This window comes from Diadema antillarum, unplaced genomic scaffold, assembly GCF_040938485.1.
Source record: "Diadema antillarum isolate AM-2024a unplaced genomic scaffold, OU_Dant_1.0 scf00000075, whole genome shotgun sequence".
NCBI classification, from domain to species: domain Eukaryota; kingdom Metazoa; phylum Echinodermata; class Echinoidea; order Diadematoida; family Diadematidae; genus Diadema; species Diadema antillarum.
This window is the reverse complement of record NW_027270964.1, coordinates 1837769-1859372: the sequence shown is the minus strand read 5'-3', so window position 1 is coordinate 1859372 and position 21604 is coordinate 1837769. Positions and strand designations below refer to the sequence as shown.

The 21604-nt window shown below is 38.0% G+C and overlaps 1 long non-coding RNA gene across 1 annotated transcript; it reads right to left on the bottom strand.

The window, feature by feature from the left end:
• Positions 1-16302: 16302 nt before the first annotated feature.
• On the bottom strand, positions 16303-21604 carry LOC139717398 (uncharacterized). Its single transcript, XR_011709965.1, has 3 exons — positions 21474-21604; positions 19738-19846; positions 16303-16399 (listed from the first exon to the last, which is right to left on the bottom strand). It is a non-coding gene; the product is annotated as an uncharacterized lncRNA (long non-coding RNA).

Here is a 21604-nt window from a genome sequence, read left to right as displayed (position 1 = left end):
CCATGTTTGTCCTGAAATCCATCACTCACCTATCAGGAATATTCCTTGATATGTGGCCAAAATTCTCCCAGATTTTTTTTTTTCGATCTGTCCTGTGTGGTACTCTCCTGTGGTACCATGGAAATGCTGTGTGGTACTGCCCTGTGGTAATGCTGTGTGGTAATGATCGACCTGTGGTACTGTCCTGTGGTACTGTCCCAAAATACCACAGGACAGTTCCTGTGGTACTGTTCTGTGGTACTAGTCCTGTGGTACTGCCCTGTGGTACGTCCCAAAATACCACAGGAATTCCTGTGGTACTGTCCTGTGGTACTGTTCTGTGGTACCGGTCCTGTGGTACTTTCCTGTGGTACTGCCCTGTGGTACGTCCCAAAATACCACAGGAATTCCTGTGGTACTGTCCTGTGGTATGTCCCAAAATACCACAGGACAATTCCTGTGGTACTGTCCTGTGGTACTTTCCTGTGGTACTGTCCTGTGGTACTGTCCTGTGGTACCGTCCTGTGGTAATTACCACAGGAGTACCACAGGACTTTTTCGTAAGGGTGATCCCCTTGGTCCTTGCTTAATCCATTCTACAATGTAGTATCTTTCTTAATAAACGGACTGTCACGTATTGCCAGGTTGTCAATGTCAATTAACTTGCATTTATATAGAATCAACGGGAGCTCATATACTGTATACCAAAATACCTGGACTACCGGGGAAGATGTAACGATTAAAGTGCCTTAATGGGTTGGGAAAAGTTGGACCCCTAAAGATTCAACAAAAGCCACCCCATATACCACATAGCATTCAGGTGAGAGTTGTTTGATTTCGTGATTTCAGAAGTATTTTATTGAAATCTAATAAGTTGCTCAGTATTATATTATAATAAACACTACTAAAATATTAGAATATGACTTTACAATATGCCAAGTTGAGTGTTTTTTCCTCACAATTCTTGGTGATGGGTGGTCTGTGGAGCCAGAGGTGACAGATGACATTGAAGCATTCACATGCCTAAAATGTATAGCGAGGTCCGGGAGAAGTCTATCATAATGGCGTTCGCAGCATCATGCTAAAACAGATGGTGGGAGAGGGCGAGCAACTGATGACCAAATCCAAGGTGGATTTCTCCTTGCTCCCACCTGGCAGAGGCAACCTTATTTCACACTTTCAATGTGTGAACCATGGGTACCACCTTGCCATCTTCAAGCGATCTGACTAGTCAATCTTCTGGTGCGCTACCGCTTTAATCCTGGACAAAGGTGGCATAAGACAGCCTTCGGTATCATGGATCCGGTGTGGTCAAGTGGCCCTATCCTTCCCACTTCCCTCATTGACTTGCTTCAGAAAGTTACTCCGTAGACGGAGGAGGATGAAGAGGAGGAGCAAGACATTGGTTACAATGATCGTTTTGATGATGACTGTAAATTACCAGAAGTGTAAAACCCAAAGCTAACATATTATCGCTTACCGAATCTGTGGTTTGTATAATTGCATAGGATGAGAATTAAGAATATGTTAGACAAATTAAAGTCATAGAGAGAGAGTGGATTTCTGACTGTCGAGTGATTTTCATATGTTTATTTTCAGACAGGAAGGCTTTAAACAAATACGTTTGAATGAACCATTTTTAACTTAATCTTAAATAAGTTTAATGATAACAATATGACACCTAAATTGGTGAAACCGACAGAGCATTTTGTTACAGTGATTTCCTTTATGAAAATACACTTACTCAAACTCTTCAAATACAAAATTATATGAAATAGAAGATGCACTCAAAAAGTGTTCAATTACATTTTAGGTTTGAATTTTGTCGATTAGTCACTTTCACATGTGGTCAAAATTTGTATGTTGACCTCTTTCGATCTGCTTTTTTAGGGGTATCTGCATATCAATTGCCATCGTGCTTACATTTTTCATTTGATTTCAACAAGTGAGGCATCAAAATGCTTGGAGTTGCATGTTGCATATTTTTTATAAACAAAACACCATATTTGAGCTATGATCTAAAGACAAAGTGCCAAGTCACTTTTGTGAAGTAGTTTGTCATGTATGTATACGGATTTTGGGTACTCTACGGTGTAAATGACACCAAATTTTTCGTATTTTGGACTTTTTGTATCAAACTTGCTTTAATCATAAAAATAACCATCTCAATCGATTCCTCATGACACAGTTACCCTGAAGTTACAGAATTTACTGATTTTCCTCTCAAATCAAAAATGGCCGCCAATGACTCCCCCACCCCCCCCCCTCCGACACGATTATTACTTGGAAACAAAAAAAAAGTCATCATCTAATAGACACCTTGAAGGGATACACAAATTTAGGGTACATGAGGATCCCCCATTCCTAGACTTTAGTGGTTAGTCAATCATATGAGGTATATAATTGTCATGTATGTATATGGACTATTTGGGCAGAGCAAACAACACTGTTTTTTTATTCGCATGTTTGGATTTTTCATGTATCATAATTGTTTTAATTACGTAAATAACAATGTCAATCGATTCCTCATGCCAAATTTACCCTGGAGAAATTATTTATTTGTCCTTGTATGTTGGAAACTTATAGAAAGTTATAGAAATTAATGATTTTCCTCGCAAATCCAAGATGGCTGCCAATGACCCCCCATGTGACACGATTTTCACTTGGAGACAAAAAGAATCAAATAGACACCCTAAGGGATACAAAAAGGAGGTTGCATGGGACCCCCCACCCCCCATTCCTACCAGACTGTTAAGAAAAAGAGGTTAGTTTACTCTTAGGAGATATGAGATTGTATTCACTTGGGAATATTTCTAGGGTAAACGACACTGGTTTTCCTCACATGTTTGGACTTTTCTTGTATGTAACTTGCTTTAATCATGTAAATAACTCTCTCAAACGATTCCTCATGCCATATCAACTCTGAATTACTGTTTTATTTGTCCCTGTATGTTGTGTAATTCAAAAGTTAAACTATTTAGGTATTTTTCGGTGAAAATGACACCGAAATTTGCATATTTTTAGGATTTTCTTGTTTCAGACTTGCTTTAATCACGTAAATAACCATTGCAATCGATTCCTCGTGTCACGTATACCCTGAAGAAATGCTTTATTTATAATTTTATGCTGTGTTGTTCAAAAGTTATGGAAGATAATGATTTTCCCTGAAAATCCAAGATGGCTGCCAAGATGGCCGCCAATGACCCCCATGGGACACGATTTTTTCTTGGGAACAAAAAAAATCATTAACTAGACACCCTAAGGGTTACAAAAAAGTAAGTTAAAAAAATGTGTTCGGGGGGTGCATGGGGACCCCCCATTCCTACCAGACTAGATGTGTGGGGGAAAAAAGAAGAAGATAAGGCTAAGGCAGCCGCAGTGAGCGTGTAAAACCCCAGGCATCGGCCATATACAGTGCATTCCCTTTATAACAAACATGGTTATAACACAATTCTGGTTACAACGAAGTAAAAATTCAGACCAGACCATTATCCGCCCTATACTTGTTATTGTTTATTTGCTTGGCTACAACAAAATTTCAATATAACGAAAGAAAATTTCTGGTCCCGGGGACTTCGTTATAACAGTAGTCCACTATGGTACTTGTGATGTCATGTGATGTACACATCGCACATGTTTATGTATGCTACCAAGATTATTACCTGCAGCATGCTCAGATTTTGATATGTGAACCACCCTACAAAGTGCACAGCAATGATATGTATATCTCTCGCTCTCCTTCTTTCTATGACATATTCTAAATACATCTCTCCCTGTCTCCCTCCATCTATTTCTCCCCCTCTCGGTGCGGATGCTTACAGGAGCAGTCATCAGAAGTGAAACATACTCTTTACTTTAATAGCTCTATATGCTTTATGCAATGTCTCCACATTTGAAGCAGTGTATGACTTGTGGGGGCATTTGTGATATCATGAATATCCATGTACAGTAAACTTTGTCCTCACTACAATATTGTAAGAACCGTGTGGAGGTGGAGGAATATTTGCACTTCATTTTGGAGTTCATAATCAAATATGATACTTTTTGTACGTTCTAGTGTGGGTACACTCTCAGGTGTTTGCCAATTTGTACAATGTGCAGTTCATGTAGTTTGGATTTAACTCCATAAATTTTGGTCTAACGCTGCATACATGGACTGTGATATAACGTTCTGAGTGCTTGGCTTGCATCACTGTATGGCAGACTCTGGTCTTTGTGTATGAAATTATATAAATTAAACCAGAAATTTTCGTGTGTATATTAATTTTGCACTAGTCAAGGTTCGCAAAATTATCATGCACTCAAGAGATCTTGTTAACCTTAAGATGCATTGGATGCCAGTGGCAATTCGCAAAAATTTAATGCTGTGAATATTTCTTGCTTAACAGTATATTGTATCCATACATGTATCTATTGCTTCATTGAGTCCCACACAAGTTCATATGTAAACTATTGAAGTTCCACTGGCAATTTCTTCTTATGAAAAGCAGAATGCAAAGAACTGCCCCACCTGGTCAGCAATAGTTATTTTTGGGGACATTTATGGAATGCAAGTACTTGTACCAGGTACACTTCATGGTGACACAATCAAAGCTTGTCATGATGGAATTGTCTAAATTGTGATTTTGTTATCGAGTGGTGCTCACGTTTTCTCATTATTGAGTACAAGGTTACCTAATAAAAGCCCGATTTGGGGCCCACTTGCTTGATGCAAATTTGTGAAAATGTTCCCGCTTCTTTGCCATGGATGTGAATGCAAAATTACATCTAGCAGGTCATCCTAGTACACTGTACTGTCAAAATGGAATTTTTCATGCATCTACATGTAGTGCTACATGAAGCAAATTTTTACTTGTAAGTAATACTGATATTTATCTTTTAGTGATCGTGAATTCTGTTATCTCATTGGTCAATTGCACTCAGACCAACCACTGAATATTTTCTGTATTCCATGATATGACGTCATGATATTATACAGCTAGCTGGGCGTGTATGTATGCGCACATAATCAGCTCGCGAGCCGTAAGTCGACATGGCTGACAGCCGGCGATTTCAACATCAGCATTTTTTTGTGAGATAATGAGAAACTTCATGAAATTTGAAAGAGCATGTAATTCCATGAGGAATTCAACATTTATTTGGAGAAAATTGGTTTTGAAATTGCTGAGATATCCAAAACAGAGCGATTCTAATAAAGTGTGGGACCCAACTTTTTTTACGATCGCTTTGTTTTACTTTGTTTTTTGATGTTTCAGCCATTTCAAACCCGATTTTCATCAAATAAACTTTGAATTCCCTCTTAAAATGACATGCTTTGTACTATTTCATAAATGTTTTCTTGGTATCTTGAAAAAAAGTTAAAAGCCCAATTCTCATCTCCACCAATACTGTACCATCCCTTTAAAAGTGGTTACTTACTCATGAATAATTTTTCACGCTCGGCTGGGTAAGATGAGGTGTACTTGTTTTTTATTGCACGGAATCAAAATGTTGATCAAACAAACAAAGAAACATATGGCATGCAAAAATATTTGCGTGCTTTTATTTTCACGCCAGCTTCTGGTTGCACAAAATGTGAGAAAAAATTTATACTTTTCAGTACTTAGCGTTCCCTTAACATACAGTATCAGTATGTTGGATTCATGTGAAGTATATTGGTGGCGGTTGTCATGGTTACATGAGTGTCTTTGAGGTTACCACAGTTGGATTCTCGGCTTCACACAACTTTCACTCAATCTTGTTTGAGAAGGCGTGATTATGAATGAACAAATGAAAATAGATTCGAAGACTGGAGAATTACATTCTACATTATGTAAGTGTACAACAATTTGTTTATTTTTGCAAAAAGATTAGATTTAAAAAAATCACTCACCATGACAAAAAGAAAATTACATAAGACTAACCAAAACAAAACCCATGGATGATTCTACCTATTATTTATCAGTTCGTGAAAGAGTACAATATACCAAAAGATGTCTTTGTACACAAAAAGGGTACAAATGGCAAGTTTTGATACTGTATTAAGAAATATTGCGTATAGTACCACAGGTATACGTGAAAAACATGAACATTGAATGAAACTACAGTAAAATGCAGAGACACTATAGCTGACCTGTGACAAAATTAACAAAATCGCCAGAAAAGAAACAAACAATGCGAATAAACAAGTAGTTCCAAGATCAGTTGGTCCTGGAGGTTCAATCATTAATTCAAATACTTGTCAGTTTTCTGAGGATGCGCAAAAGAATTCCACAGGTGTCTTCCCCGGATGTTTAGGATTTGATATTGCCACTTTTTTGAGCAATCGAAAGGTTCATCTTGAACTCGAATAATTTCGGGAATATTTTGCTTGTTTCTCATTAAATGAGATGAAATGCACCTAATGATGAAACATAGGCCTATACAAGTAAAGTCAATCTTATGAAGAAATATGTGCAATGAAAGTTTAAATCACAGCGGTATGCTGTGAAAATGTTTGAAACTGTAACCTCTTGGAAAGTCTATTACACATATTCCCCTTTTCCAGTCAATTCAACTAAAACTGATATGGTATAATCTTAAAGTATAGTTCTTTATAAATTGATATGTCGATCAGATTAGTGCCCAGACATATCCATATACTTTGTTTTTGTCATTAATCTTTGCGTGATGGCTATTCGCCCATTCCTGTGTTTTCACCATTTCGTACCACTCATTTAGGCCTACGATTATCAGTTAAAGGGACGGCGAACGGTATGCTATCATGAAGACACTATTTATCTTCATGAGAGAGTGGCTGCTCATTATAAAATGAGATACGAATAACTACTTAAATGAAAGTTAAGTTGTCTTCCTATCTGTGTAATAGAGGCAGATCCACTTTGGCGTGTGGCCTATTTCAAATATATTTGAGTGGTAGCATCAAACAGGGGTTTAAAGGGATTTTTTTTTTTTTTTTTTGGTGGGACTCCATCTATTGAACTGCCTTGGTAACACAGATAAAAAAAAATGCTGGTCTGGACAAAATGGAACGATAAATCAGCCCTCAAGTGTGTGTAGCCAAACATACTGCTCCTTATAACGATATACTCTGTTATGCCCTCTATGAAATGCGGCTGAACCTCTGATCTCTATCCCGTTACAGGGTAGACCTAGACAAGTAAATGCTATAGATTAGTGGGCTGAACGCCCCGAATGGCATTTTTATCACTATATTCTCTTGCACGTAAACCTAAACATGTATCACATCTATGATGTAAACAAAAAAAAGATCAGGGACTTTGTCTTCTTTATGTATAGCTGCATCGGAGTCAACTCGAGAGGGTGCCATACAGGTGTTCCGAGGATGCTGCTCCACTCCAAGTAGATGAAGTAGAGTCCAAGGCTAGGCCAAGATTTCCTCGCGCTCCTCACATCGCCTCCCGGTGTAACCACGGAGGCATACGCAATCGTAGTCTCCATCTGTGTTGACGCACTGCGAGCCATTCTGACACTCACTGGTTCGTGTTGCGCACTCGTCGATATCTGAAGGAAGCAGTAAGAAGTAAATTAAGAAGTTTTGGGAGATATGGGAAGATCAGAAAGCAAGGGAAATTTGGACAGGCAGGCTTACAAAATATTTTTGCCTTACGGTAAGAAAAAAAAGAGAAGAGAATCCTACCAAAGGAAGAAGATGGCACAGATGATAAAGAACGTTTATATAATAGGGATGGATAGAAGAACAAAGAGAATGGGAGACAGAATCGGAGATTACCAATTAAGTTTATTTCTTTTTATTCCCCACATGAAATAATTGTCGGTACAAAGAAGCAGCAACAACCACAATCAATCAAACAAGAAAATAAACAAACGAACAAACACAATCACAGCGAAAGCGAAAAGACGTGGAATTATGAGTTAGGACAGCTTTAGAATACTACTCCTCCCCCTCCCTCCCCCCCCCCCCCCCAAAAAACCCAAATAAAATAAAGGAGAATAATCAGATGTGAAGAAATCTTAAACACAGGCACGTACAAAGGTGCTTTAATTGAGATAGTGAAAACGACCCTAGCACATCAAGGTGCCGTTAATTTCAAGGGAGGACGGGGGTTTGGGTGAAGAAATGTTTATCAATATACTAGTAGACGAGAAATGAAAGAAGAGAGGAGTCAGTGGATGGGACATGAGAAAATTGGCAAAACTTGAATACAGAAATAAAAACAGATTGAAGCAAACGGGACGATGTTCTCTCAGTCATGTCAATTCGAATAGTTTAGCGAAGGCATATAGTGTTAACATTCCGCATTCGAAAATGAATTGCAAACCTATATCATTATTTTGAATGTCTATTACCACCACATGTTAGTGTGAATGTGACTATACCACGACCACCGGAAGACAATTTTCACTTGGCATGTCGGTAACCCTGTATGGCGTTAACTCTCAACGTGACCTGTTAATGACTCATCTTGTTGTGTTCATGTATATAGGCCTATCCGGTTCAAATCTCCTTAAAGAAGAAAAAAAAAATCAGTGTCAAATCTGTACTAAAACTAAGGCTATTCACTGTGGAAAATTACTTCCTCATGTATGCAGGTTCAGGAAAAGTCGTTACGTTGTATATCATCGTTGATAAAGGGGAACCTGATCTGCCAAGATAGACAAGGCGGAATATACAAATTCATTTGGGTAACTATTATACCTACGGGTTTGGGGATAATGCATGACTGCATCAGTGGAAATTTGACAGTCATAGTGTATTCATATAACAACGTGCATATTATGGTTACTCTGACCTGCCAAACATGCTAATTATCGTGTAAATGATATGATTTACAGCTAACTTTCTAGGAAACCAAAGTCAAAATATGAATATGGATTGTGAAAGAGGCAGTAGAACACATCAGCATTGATCAGTGAAAGTTTGAGCAAAATCCGTCTATTGATGCAACCGTTATGATTCTTCAAAACTTCGGTGTCGTCATTGCTACGTAGAATTAGACTACAATGATGTCAGTTCGGGAAATAATATCAGTAAAATTATATGGGGAATTCTACAAAATCTCAATATTCATGAAAAAAAAAATCGTTGCCGTCATCACTGGATAAGGAGACTATAACTTCATTTAATGGATAAGATGGATAAATGGATAAGATAAAGTAACAAATAGGAACGCGGTAGGAACGATTATAATTATGAATATAATATATATATATATATATATATATAACATATTTCACATATATAATCACATTATATATGCTATATATATATAAATTATATATATATGTATATAATATGTATATATGTATATATATATAATATATATATATATATAAACATATTTAATATATATAATCACATATATATGCTATATATATATATAAATTATATATATATGTATATAATATGTAAATATATGTATATATATATATATTATATATATATATATATATATATATATATATATATATATATTTATGACCCTGCTTCACAAAACCTTAAAAAGGTCGCCAGACATGGATTTTTAGTAAATGGCAGATTCTGAAAGAGCATACTCTAAGCTTTAAAGTGATGTATAGCTCAATTCAAACGGACTCCCCTAACCTATCACCTACATACTGGAAAGAAAGCACACACTCTCTGAACTGAGAAAAGAGGCTCTGAAGTTCAGGGTCTATTCAAGCGCTTTCCAAGCCGTGATAGCTGCGCCATGAAAGGGACAAAACACAGGATGTAAACCACCGGAGCAACAACAATGAAGGGATTGTCAGATTAAGCTGAAATCAAGTATGTTCTATAAACATATTCTGTCCATGATTAATACTCACTTCCAAAGCAGTAGCGTCATCCTTTCAAAAGTTATTAAGACTTGAAAGTGAAGAGTGTGCAAAGGATTTCAAGAAATTAAAAGCGGCCTCTAAGACATATACCTGATCATTCTACTCTCGATAATAAGGGTTCTAGAAAAACTGCTGAAAACACACTTTCCCATTCCTTTTGTGATCCCAAACTTAGAAATGATATAGAAGAAGGGTAACTCTTTCAGAAAAAATATGAAAAACTCAAAATTGACTCGGTTGAACCAAAAAAGTGATGTTTATATGTTCTTGTCGAAAAATGAAATAAAACATCGAATTGAATTGAATTCCACTTTTTTTAGTCCTCACGTAAAATCAAGGGTGCGACTTTGTGTTTGTTTTGTGATGCACGGTCATATACATATATATATTATCAGGGAGCATATTTTACCAGAGCATGTTCTCCCAGGGTTACCGGGGTTGCCCTCGCGATATCCGGTGGGACAGGAACAGTTGAACGAGCCCGGAATGTTGATGCAGGATGCGTTGTTGAAACAATTGTGCTTCGCTAAAGTGCACTCATTTTCGTCTGAAGACAGCCAAAAGAAACAAATGATATTGAAAAAAAGGGGCACCATAAAACCATATGTCCCATCATCGACCGGATTCGTGACGCCCAAAGTCACCGTTTAACTCATAAATCATACTCACAAATGACGTTTGAAAACAAGCAATCTTTAGATAAATAAACGTTTTCGCTTCAATACACCTCATGTCACATTATTATGAAAAACATCAATGCGAGTAGGCATACATGGGTATATACACTGGGGTGATCACGCTGTATGGAAAATGTTCATCAGTTTTGATGTGATATTGCGGCGCGGTTATATAGGTTGATAGGCCTATAACATTTCGTGCAACACTCTCATGAACGAAATTTATTTTGTTTTCGGTAACGAACCTTTGAAATAACACCACAAAGATTCGGAATAATGAACCCTATTTCATTTTCGAACTAACGAATAATTGTATGGTTGTACGGAATTTGTGTGTTTCGGAATAATAAACCTTTGGATTAACCCGTTGAGGACGAGTCCCGAGTATACTCGGGCAGGTGAATTACTAACCTTTGAAATAACGAACCATTGAAAAAACGAACGTCACCCTTTCAAATATCGAGGATACCAGCCACGTGGAGCCGTTGTGGCTCAGTGGGTAAGCCAACGAGCTCTTATTCTCGAGGTCTCAAGTTCAAGTTCGCTAGCAACAGCCTTTTAGTGTTTTTTCCTTTATAAACAATACACTTTATCCTCATTTTATCACTTTATCATTCATTCTCATTATCTCCTTCGGAGGAGCAGCGTGTTCAAAAGTACTTCAGTAGGTGATTCCTTCTCATATAGTGTTATGATTTATAGTGTGTTTGTGTGTGTGTGTGTGTGTGTGTGTGTCTATATATATATATATATATATATGCATGTTTGTGTGTAAATCGGTTCATTCTGCATGGAATGATAGACTGATGACACAATCATGGACACACACACGTAATATCAACTTCAGAGAGTCTGAAGAACAGCGTCATAATCAAAAGCAAACACACTTTTAAGACACTTGTGATGAATGACGGACCACAGGATGTGGGACTACCCATCTGCTCATTCAGGTCTACAACCAGAGAACATGAAATAAATTCAAAATAGATAAACAAACCCACCAGAACAGTTTCTTCCAGGGTAAGACGGCTGCTGGTCCGTGTAACCTGGCGGGCAAGAGCAGGTGAAGCTTCCGTCCGAGTTATTGCAATGGGGGCCGTAGAAACAGTCATGGATTCCTGTGGCACACTCATCAACGTCTGCGATATGAACATGATATGATTAAGGAAAGTTATAGTGTATCTCACTGAGGGGCGAATGTTTCCGAGCGCAGCGAATTCTATATAGGGAATTTTAGGTTTCGTCAGGGCTTGTTATCAGTTGTCGTAAACAGTTTTTCTCGTCGCAAAGAAATTTTGAACATGTTCAAAATTTCTTTGCGATAAGAAAAACTGTTTATGACAATGAAAATTCTTTACGAATTTGATTACAACTGTTATCTGATTGTCACGTCAGGGCTATTTAACAGGAAGACATGGTGTCCTCATTACGATTGTTACAGTTCGTAATTCCGAAGATTCATTATCTGAAAATAAAGGAAGGTTCGTTATTATGACAATGACAAAAATGTTCATGATTCCAAAAGTTCGTTCGTACGCGCAGTCTCTACATTTCCGAAACAACGTACCGTATAATTTCATTTTTGGATTAATGCACGTTATCTTATTTTCGTAATTACGAACCTTCGGGAAAACGGACCCCGGAATAAGGCCACCAAACAGTGAAATGTTCGTATTAACGACACCTCCCCCCCCCCTCCCCACTTTTGTTTTGTTTTGTTTTTTTTTCGTTTTCGGATTAACTAACCTCTTGGTATACGCAATTTGTGTGTTTTGGAATAACGAACCTTCGGAATAATAACCACCATCATCCCATTATCATTTATCTCTCGCCTTTCCTCTTTGCAACAATTGCCGTCTGCACTCATCAACTCTTGGGTGGCGGCATCTTGTATAGGGCTATAGGCGTACGAAGTACATAGATTGATACAATTACATAGAATGTTATTTCCCGCTAGTGTAATCATAACAATAATAGGACGATCATAAATGAATACAGTAAGAATTATATGATATGGTCAATTCTCTAAGATATGCCAGATTAAAATTTATATATGAAAGGGAGCTGACAGGGCCTATCTAAAACATTTCATTCTGCGGTTGTACATTGTACTATTAGTTCTTTGCATCATTCTCTTATATAAAAAAAAGTGGAATATGAGCTACAGCGATATGTTTCCATATTCAAGTGGAATATGATGCATATCTTTTTTTTTTACAATTGTTTTGTCTGTATTATTTTCTTAACTTTTCTAATTTGATAATTAAAGTGTCGGCCTGTTAAATAGAGAGATTATGGCAGTAAATACTGCACAATGCTGTTGAATGAAATCGATATAAAAAGATCAAACAAGAAAAAAATGTGTACCACACAAATAAGTCTTACCAATGTTGCAGTATATTCCCGTATGGGCGGCAGAGCAGACGCACTTGTAACCTCCCATTGTGTTGACGCAAGTGGCTCCATTGAAACAATCATGATCCCCAGTAGTGCACTCGTTAATGTCTGCATGTGGATGATAAAACAAGGTTGAGAAGAGAGTGGAGTGGAGTGGGAGGGGGGGGGGGGTGGGGGTTGATACCTTAGTTTGTAATATATGGATGAGAAAGACCAGGATTTGTCAAAGGATAGAAGCAAAAATAACAGGGGATTAGAAAGGGGGAAAAATTAGGAGCAAAGGAATCATGATGTTGCGGCTATATGTTCAAATTTTTGAAGAGAAATGTTCGAGCTCTACTGCGTATATCATTATCATTATTATGGTATATAGTTCGTTTGAGACTGTTCTGCTCTCCATGAAAATTCGGGGGGGGGGGGAGGGGGCAAATATATCATTTTTCCCCCTGTCAACCCTCCCCTCACCCCATCCATAATTCACAAGATGTGACAATTTTCTTGCTTTTTGATAGAAAACTGTCCTAATGTTTCACCCAAAGTGTGTACCAGATTGCTATATTTCAATTTCGAAAAATAAATCAAAATCTCTCTCGCTTGGGAGGGGAATGCCCTCCCACTATGGAAAGGTTTATGGCAAAAAGTCTACTAAAATCATTCTACAGCTGAAAGTGCACGCTGCCCGCACACACAGAACGCGAAGGTGCACGCTTTGAATTATTCATGAGCCTACATGGTCTGCCGCACACGTCGTGCACACAGCAGTGATACGGACTGGTCCATTGTCGAATATGGGTAAAATGCTGCAGAAACAACATAGGGGCAGTCATAAACAGCATTATATGGGTTAAACCTACATTGACGACATGAATTACATGCTTTTCATGAAATTGTTTACATTATCTGCTTTTAAACTGACCACACACTCACACACACACACACACACACACACACATACACACACTCACTGAGGTATCAATCATAATATTGCTGACAGTCGCTTTCTCATACATGTGCAGCAACTTCAGTAAGGGTTCACCGCTGACTTCAGGAAACTTAGAAATGAGAAATACATATCCAATTTACGTTATAACTCACGGTATATGAAATCATAACTCGTCCAAATGCAGCCACGAATAAACAGTGACGTCATGTTTCATAATGAGCTTCTCTGTGTCGCTGATTGTGATTGGATCGAGGACGGGACCTTCTCAGTTTTTTTTTGCCAATTCGGACAAGACCTACTATCCAATCACAATGAGTTTGACATATATGATAGAAAATTGTTTGGCGCATAATATGGTAGAAGTCCCAGCTTCATGTGCCATTCGGTTGCGGAGATACAGCCTTTCAAATAGGGAGGTATCACTGCATCACACGGCGAATACTTCAGGAAGTGTGCCAATCCTATGGGGCAGTTATTCTGAAGTGAACTCACAAAGCTGTTTTTGAGCAGCCAGTCCGACGTTATTAGAAGTCCATTTATCTTCTAATTTTAGTATTCTACAGAAAAATGTCCTAATACCAGAAAACCGCTAGCCCCAAGTCCACGGACATTACTTACTTTATGATATTTCTCCATTAATGACAGTATGTCGGGTTTTGCTTGTGCGTCTCCATAGGTTATAACACAGGGCGCGCGCGCGCGCGCGTGTTCTGTGTGTATTAAAAGAGACAACCTTTCCATATGCGGGCCGCCGGGCCGACGTGAGTGAGTGACCCTTTCCCCGTTTGGTCATTTTCCCGTAGGCTTAGTACACTTTTAGATTGACAGATTTCCAAACGTTTCATCAAAAATGTGCACCAGATTTGTCACTTCATTTTAAGAAAAAATGCAAAAGTTCCGTCGGGTGGGAGGGGATATCTCCTTTCAATTAACCCTTTCCCCACTTGATTTCCCTCTGTAAATTTAGTAATTTAGTTCACATTTGGGCTTGCCAACTTTCCAAATTCCATAGAAACTGCTTTATGTATATATTACTATATATATAGGCCTATCTCAGAATTTTAAAGAAAGAATTTCATGTATAGTACGTTTACAATGATAAAATCACCGAGATCACTGATATCCAGAGAGCAACATTGTTTGAAAGTATTCTTAAAAATGTACATGGACTTTAAAGTTCGAATTTCAGAAGGAAGAGAGTTTCAAATATCGGGTCCGGTGTGTCTTATAGATTTTAGAACCATCACCGTTTTAGGATTATGTAAATGAAATTTATCAAATTGCCTATAGTGGAATAAGAATGTTTGTCCTTGTTTAACTGAAATAATGAGAAAAAGAAGATGGCAACTGACCGTTATATCATAAGCGAATTATAAAGAGTGATTTGTGAAGGACAAAAATGATGTGTGAGTGTTTTTAACGCTGCGAATAAAGGATCTGAATGTTCCCGATAACTAGAGTTGCTGCATATACGTATAGGTTTCTTTTGTAAAAGCAACTATCAATGTGACCTTTTTGAAGTTGCCCAAACAATATTAATATGAGATGTACGATCATATCAATGGTGCTTAATTACATTTTCCTCACGGCGTATACGTATGTACGTCGACATGTGTGAGTGTTTTGTAATGACTGATATCAAACTGGATCGTACGTACCAGTGCATTGCGTTCCGTCCCCAGCGAACCCACGGCAACACTCAAAGTCGACAGCTCGATAGGACTGGATCCGACAGTCATTGGTGTAGTTGGTTCTGTACATAATCCTGTGAAAGCAGCATTTTCGCGCACCAGTCACCATTTCGGGTTTCTTATACAACCTGTTAACAACACTTGCAACTTGAACATTGTTCGATTTGCCTGAAACTGTACTTTCTGTACTTCAAAATAACTTACGGTTTGAAAAACGATGATGAACACTTATTTATCAAGTTTTGAGTGATCCATGTATTACAAGCCTAATAGCTTTCTAGTAGACCACTCTTTTGTCATACCTACTTTATTATTATCCTTCAAGGCATGCATAAGTGTTCTTAAGTTATACTAATTATATCATATCTTATTATTTAATGTGCGATTCACTTTTCGTTTTGTATTTCTCTCTTCTTGACTGAAATTAATTAAACAATGTGATTGTTTTACGCATGCTTTATATTACATTATACTTTGTCTCTTGCTGGGGGAGGGGGAATAAACACTTAATTGAATTTAATTGAATTGAAAATGCATGCATTAATACGAATTGCTTACGATTTGATTATCATGGTGTAGGGGGGCATATCAAAATCTTCAATGATGAATACATAAACACTCTTTACTGAAGAAGGATTGCCCCTATTGAAAACACGAACAGACAGAAGAAAAAGAGGTTGGCTACAGCACGCTTATTACAATGATTACATGAGGTGAGTTGACACAAGATTGATATTCTCACCAAAAGGTGAGCTCTTTGTCGAACACGTGGAACATGTTTTATTTGGCAAGAAAAATCTGTAGGGCCCCTATACCTGAAGCTTTTTTTGTATTCTTGGATGAACGGACACCAGGCGATGTAGCTCTCCTGGTAGGATTGGCGAAAACTGTGGCACACTTCTCGATATTTTCTGGTTTGGAAGACAGACATAATAATACATGTGACTAACCCATTCCAGCACTGGAAAAAACTGAAAATTGGTTGGTATACTTGTTCAATTTATTCTCGTCCATACTTAGGGTCTAATACTGGTTGAAGGGTTGGGTTAATAGTTAATAATCAGATAATTAATGGGGGAAAAGAACCTCAACCGCAATGTCAAACTTGTCAAATGGTATAGAGTAACAATTAAAATCAGAATCACTGTGTTTTAATTTGTTCTTTGATGTCTAAAGCTTGCCGCACACTATACGACTCAAGACTATACGACTGACAGACTTTGGATCTAAAATAAACAAGCGGTGTTTATTCTGAGGATATAGTGATTTATTTCGGATCCAAAGTCTGTCAGTCGTTAGGTCATGAGTGGTATAGTGTGCGGCGGCCTTGAGCCATTTTAGAACCGATTTTCATAACTAATTAGATATATAACTACATAACAACCAGGCGCGCCGGAAGCAGTTTTGGATTGGGGGGGGGGGGGGGGGGGGGGCAAACATTGGAGGGGGCTCAAGATTAGACCATGCATATGTTACACAATATACACATACACACACACACACACACACACACGCACACACACACATCTATTATTTATGTATACATATATATATATATATACATATATATATATACATATATATATATATATATATATATATACATATATATATATATATATATATATATACATATATATATATATATATATATATACATATATATATATATATATATATATATATATATATATGTAAAGTGGCGTACGGTGGGTCGAAACATGGGGGAACCATAAAGTAATTTTGACGGTCTGTATGCTTGTGCGTGTGTGCGTGAGCAATAATGGGACTACAATACATTACAGAATGTGATACATTCAACAACGCAGTCATTGAGGAACATTGTAAGTTTTCCTTACATGGATTATGGAATGACGGTGTGAAACGATCGACAAATTATATACTGTCAGCAACATAAGGTGAATGGCATAACAATAAAATGCGAGCGAGCGAAGCGAGCGAGCTTGAAAATTTTGATATTCTACATTTCCAAAACTAGAGTTTTAATTGTAGCTACATATTTCGCTTTGAAATAAATGGGGGCGCATCGGGCGCAACTGCTGGCAATTATTGGCAGCAACATTAGGAGAATGGCATAACGATTCAATGCGAGCGAGCGAAGCGAGCAAGCTTGAAAATTTTGACGTTCTTACAGTCCCAAAACTGGGGTTTGTAGCCGTATCTTTCACTTTGGAAATTAATGGGGCGGCGCATCGGGCGCAACTGCTGGCAATTACTGGCAGCAACATTAGGAGAATGGCATAACGATTCAATGCGAGCGAGCTTGAGAATTTTGACATTTTACAGTCCCAAAACTCCCGTTTGTAGCTATATCTTTCGCTTTGGAAATTAAGGGGGGGCATCGGACGCAACTGCTGGCAATTATTGGCAGCAACATTAGGAGAGTGGCATAACGATTCAATGCGAGCGAGCGAAGCGAGCGAGCTTGAAAAGTTTGACATTTTACAGTCCCCAAACTCCCGTTTGTAGCTATATTTATCTTTCGCTTTGGAAATTAAGGGGTGGGGCATCGGGCGCAACTACTGGCAATTACTGTCAGCAACATTAGGAGAATGGCACAACGATTCAATGCGAGCGAGCGAAGCGAGCGAGCTTGAAAATTTTGACATTCTAGAGTCCAACAACTGCCGTCGTAGCTATGTTTTTCGCTTTAGAAATTAAGGGGGAGGCGCACCGGGTTCAACTGCTGGATGCGAGCGAGCGAAGCGAGCGAGCTTGAAAATTTTGACATTTTACAGTCCAAAAGCTGCCGTTTGTAGCCATATTTTTTCCCTTTTATTCATATACATACATATTTATTCTATTTTCTTTGTTTATTCATTTATTTTTATTATCATTATTATTATTAGTTTTTTTTAGAGGGGGCTTTTTTTGGGGGGGGCGAAAATGCGTTTTGCCCCCCCCCCCCACTTTTTGGATTGGGGGGGGGGGGGGGGGCCGCCCCCCCCCCCCCCCCCACTTCCGGCGCCTGTGATAACAACATAGATAAACTTTTCATTTCTGCTATAGAATTGTACACCACAAAATCAGAATAATCACGTGCATTTGTTAATCAACAAGGATCCTGGCAGTTGTACAAAACTTACTGTTTTTGTTTTGTTTTGTTTTGTGGGAATTTTTTTTAATTTGCTATCCCGGATACAGGCAGATATCACTAAAATTGAACATAATCATGACGATGTTAATTTGCTTGTAGTATATGATAACATTGGATAATGCATATACAAAAGTGCACATCGCTTACATGCCCTAATTAGGCCTGTGTATCGAAATGTGTATCATATACTAGTAATAAAGCAGCGGCAGCAACAACACAAACTCATGAACACATCTCCATATACCCACGAAGATTCAAAAGCGCTTCAATACAAGAAATCACAAATGTATATACCGTAAATGTTAGTTCCAGCTTCTGACGGAAAAAAATCCTGTCACAGTACGGTACAGTTCAGTTCAGAAGACCCCTTATTTGATTTGATTTGATAATGATGAAGTAAACATGCAAAGTTGTATAGCCCAAAGGCTTATTAAAAGGTAGCACATCATAGAATATAGTATGCAATCAAACAGCATATAACGTGTCAACAATGACAAATAACAATAACATGAACATAACAAATATATAGCATCTTATTGAAAATAGAAGAACATTATACAGAAATATTACACTAAAAATATGATAATCATAGTTATCAATACACACGTAGGCACACACTTACACACTCATGCACATCACACCCACACGTCCACAGATAAACCAATGAACTCATCTCATGCACCCATTCAACTCTTGTAAACAGTCACACATATTTTTTTTGCATCAAACTTCATTGTGGAGATACTTTTTTTATCCAAACAGAGAGAAAGAGAAAGAGATAGAGAAAAAGAAAGAGAAAGCTATTGAGAGTCAAACTGTAAACATTGCATGGGTGATTTGTACACTACGTTGCGTTTAATGATTATAGTAATACATAATGATATATGCATAATTTTATGACAAAATTTCCATATTGCTATTTTCTATTCTGATTATGTTCAAGGCGCATTACAACGAAGCAAAAGAATGAAAGTACCATAAAAGAGGAAGGAAAAAAAGAAGAAAAAGAAGAAGTAAATGTCTGTCATATCTGAGGTGAAATGATGATAAAAAGGTATACTCTCTCGATTCTAATGCTTTCCTAATGGTCCTTGACCTGGTCCTGATAGGCTTTAGGGAGGTGAAACTTACATCACAGTGCGAGTGCAAAATCCCAGTATGGCAGATGACGTCATAACCATGACGCCAATTACGACCAAGAACACAAGAAGGACGTACAGGTGTAGACGCATTTTGAGATCTAAGTGATTCAACAACAACAACAACAACGACAAAGAAGATTGTAACTGATGGAGGTTGAATCATTGAGGTGAACACTCTTAAAACATCCAAGTCAGAACTGACCCGGAACTGGGTCCGTTGGGGTCACAAACCGTTCCGGGTCAAAAATGACTTGGAATTTGGTCATGAAGACCCCGAATGGGGTCACCCTGACCCAATTCATGACTCTGAATAGGTCATATCTGACCCCATTCATTGTCATTTCTGACCCAGAACGGTGTGTGACCCCAACGGACCCAGTTCCGGGTCAGTTGTGACTCGGAGTGAAGGGTGGTGAGTGTTTTGGGTACATTCTTTTCTTTTTTAATGAACCTGCTCTGTTGTTGAAAGACGTATAATCCAGAACATGAAAAATGGGTGGCTGGACGACTAGGACAAGTTTAGTCCCCCCTTGCTCTCGTCAAATCGGATAGACTGATTTTTCTCTACCAAGTCATACCCAGCTATGCGGAGATTACTGTAATCATTGCTTCTGAGACGGCTATTGTTATGTCGGCCTGTTTGAAAGCAAAACAGACGGGGTCATCCCACGAGACCGACACCCGCAAGTCATACAGCCCACGAGTTCGACATTGAAAACAGGTCCAGGAGTCATACAGGGCTCACACCTGTAAATAAAATGGAATGTCCCAGACCCCTTCACAAATTCGTACCAAATTTAAGATACCAACATGAATGAAGAAAAAATTAATTAAAAATCAGTAATGCAGTTTGGCATAAAACTGAATAGCTGCAGATATTAGTATGAACTCTACAAGTTCGACAGATAGAACACGGTGCTTAATGTGTCGGACCTTGTTTGTTTAGTGTCGAACCAACGAGCTGTTATAACGCGTGGGTTGTGCGAGTCATGGGCTGTTTAGCTCGTGGGCTGTATGACTCGTGGGTGTCGGTCTCGTGATGACGTGCACCCTAACAGACGATATTGCGTTGATTCGAATAAAAGAGCAGGACAGACACACAGGTCTTGAAGAGACTACAATGTATACCCTGATCATGATGAAATGAAACTAAAATTAAAAAAAAATGAAATAAGAATCAGGTTGTAGAAAGAATTAGAGTATACATCAAAATGATTGGACCTGGAAACAAAGAATGAATCGAGGAAGAAAGACAACAAATTATCAAATCAAGTAGAACCCCTTCCCTCGATAAAAAGAGAATGATATTACAAGAAATTCTAAGATTATAATGATCAATATGGGGGAATCTTCTGGCCATATCTGCTCAGGTGATTTATTCATTAAAAAAAACTTCTCCCTTTGTCAGGTTTGAACATTCATCAGCGTATTACGGTAGAACCCAATTAACTTGTCAGAACAGATGATCGTTAACTCCAAATTGCATAAAGCTTATCATATAAGAAAAGATAAGGATACATTCGTTATGAAAATATAACCAATTACATGTAATAATTGTATCAGTAAATACTGTTAATACAGTCATGCTAAATTCAGCAAGCCTGTTCCCTGAGTATTTCAGAGATATCATCCCATTATTATGGAGGTCACCAAGCCAGTAGGTTTCCAAGACTTGTCAGAAAAAAAAACCCAACTTAACACAAAACACATTTTCTTAAAACTTACTGAGATGAGGTGACGACTACAAGTTGACTTGGGTATAGATTGTAATCCAACCACAGTGCCAATAAACTTGTATCTCCGAGAACACGGCAATGGGTGCAATGAATAACAGCCAGGGTCCGCGCAAAGTGATG